Here is a 2,500-nt window from a genome sequence, read left to right as displayed (position 1 = left end):
GAAGTGTTGGCCCCATCCATCGGCATGATGGGATGCCGAGGCCTCCCTGGGCTACAGGAGCGTGGAAGTAGCCCAGGGGAGTGTCCGCCGGAAGGCGGAACCATCTCCTGACGGCGGCACGGATGGTCACATCTGCCGCTTTCAACGCACCCACTCGGGTGCGGCTGAGGGCCAGCCCATGGTACAGGCCAGGCAGAAGTACGGTGGTGAGGGCGTGGAGGCGCTGTTGCGGCTTGAGCGGAGCTCGGGAGATGACGTCCAGCTGCTCCACCAGGTGGCGTCGTGGGTTGAAAACGCAGCGACCAGCGGTGGAGAATTGCAGTCCCAGGTACCGGAAGGTTTCACCCACACGTAGGGCGGGCACGGTGGCGTTGCCCGCTTTGAAGGTAACGTCGGCGTCGACCTTCACCTTCTTGTCGCGCCCAGACGCGACTAAGGCGAGGGTGAAACACTTCCGGGCGTTGATCTGCAGCCCCAGATGGGCGAGGGCTGCGACGGCTGCGTCGATGAGGGACTGCAATCCCCTCGCGGTCGATGCAAAAAGCAGGACGTCATCTGCGAAGGCCGCAGCGTTAACTCTGCGACCAAGGATCCGAGCTCCGATGTGGGAGGGAAGTTGACTCAAAACATAGTCCACCGCAAAATTGAAAAGGAGGGGGGAGAGGGGGTCACCCTGACGCACACCCCTAGCCGGCTGCAGGGGCACGCCCACGTCGGCGCCGCCCGCTATCACCGTCGTGCTACCCTCGTAACACCTTTCGACGTACTCAATAAAGCAATCCGGCAGGCCATGAGCCCTCAGCACGGGGCGGAGGGCGGCATGGTCCACCGAATCGAACGCTTTAGAGACGTCGATCGATGCCACAAAAACAGAGCGACAGGAGCGGACTGCGTCGGTGAGAGCAGTGTCCAAGATGAAGGTGTTTTCCAACATCCCATCCCGGGGGATGAATGCCCGCTGACGTTCGTCCACAGCACATGCACGCATCAGGCGTGACGCGAGAACCTTGTGGAAGGTCCGCGCCAACACCGAGCAGACCGTAATGGGGCGAAAGTCAGCGGGGGATGTTGGTGCAGCCGTTTTGGGGAGAAGTGACGTCCGGGCGCGAAGCAGACGCTCGGGGAGGGCGCGGGCCAGGAGGAAGAGGTTCAAGAGTTTCACCAGGACTTCATGCGGCAGGCGCCGCAGCTCCGCTGGAGTCAGGCCGTCCGGCCCGGCTGCCGATCCCCTGGGCGGCAAGGCAGCAGCGACCTCCTCACGTGTGACCGGCCCCCATAGGCACTCAGGAGCGACAGGCTCCGAGTGCGGGAGAAGGCGGTCACGGATGAAGCCGGCGGTGGAGATCGGCTTCTTCGTGAAGAGGTCCGCCCAGAAGTCCAGCAGACCGGGGATGTCGGGTGGCGGCTGCAGCAGGGTGCCGTCCAGCAAGCCGCGCACGCAACGCGCACGCGACCTACGGAAGGCGTCCTGTGTCCGCGCGTATTCCCAGCGGCGCCGCTTGCGCTTCTGCAGCGGCGGGGCGGCAGGCGGCCGCTTGGATGGTTGGCGCGGCCGCTGTGTCCTGGTGATCGACCTCTCCCCCCTGGACCCGACCGACGCAAGGGCATCCGGGAGCATGCCCAGGATGACATCGGGCGGCGTGCCCCGCCCCAGACCAATGACTCGATCCAGGGCAGAGAAACGCTGGGCGGAAGCAGGTAGCCCCGCCAGATGCTCCCAGATGGCGGCGTCAGTCGGCCCCTCCGGCGGCGGCCCGGTGGTGTCGGCCGCGAAGTCCTCGGCTGCGTCGACGGGCGGCGCAGCGGCCTCGCCCGCGTCAGGCAGCGAGCTCGCTGCTCCACGGCGGGACGCCGGCTCTTCACCCCGACCGATCTCAAGTGCCTCCATGAATTGGCGGACAAGCTGCTTGTGGGCAGCTTGCCGCCGTCGGCACTTGATTGCCTCAAGCGTTCGGTCGGGGAACATCCTGGTAAGTTCTTGATTTACAAAGAAGAACCGGGCGTCCCTCTCTAGGAACAGTTCGGCCTCTGCCTTGGCGAGCGACAGGACTTCTTCCTCCGTCCACCTCGCGCGATGCCTCTCCGTCACGATCTCAGCGTTGGCGGCCGCAGGGTGTTGGCGGCGGCGATGGACCCCGAGACCGTTCTTCGTGGTAAAAGTGCGGTGGCACTCACTGCAAGCAAAGGGAGCTACACAAACTATCGCATTTTCGTTACGGCCGGTTGGCCGGATAGGTGCTGGGGTAGCTGGGGTGGCACCTTCAGCGGAAGGGCCACCATCTCTTGTTTCTTGTCGGCTGCCCCCAACTATAAAGGGATAGTGCGAGGGGGGGCTGGTAACCCCCCCAAGCCCCTGGTGCGGTCTTCCACTCTGCAAAGATCAGCGGGCCCACGAGAAGGGGAGAAGACCGCAGGAGAGGAGAGGCTAAGAGGGCTAGGCCCATGTATTGCGCATCACTCTCCCTGTAACTATAACCCAAGGAAGGCACCTCGCAGCAGC

General features: G+C 64.3%; 1 pseudogene; it reads right to left on the bottom strand.

Moving 5' to 3' along the window:
• The window catches only part of LOC126434472 (large subunit ribosomal RNA), a 7,963-nt pseudogene that overhangs the window by 2,507 nt on the left and 2,956 nt on the right, over positions 1 to 2,500 (bottom strand).

The sequence above is a fragment of the Schistocerca serialis genome, unplaced genomic scaffold (assembly GCF_023864345.2).
Source record: "Schistocerca serialis cubense isolate TAMUIC-IGC-003099 unplaced genomic scaffold, iqSchSeri2.2 HiC_scaffold_1189, whole genome shotgun sequence".
NCBI lineage: Eukaryota > Metazoa > Arthropoda > Insecta > Orthoptera > Acrididae > Schistocerca > Schistocerca serialis.
This window is presented reverse-complemented; position numbering and strand designations above follow the sequence as displayed.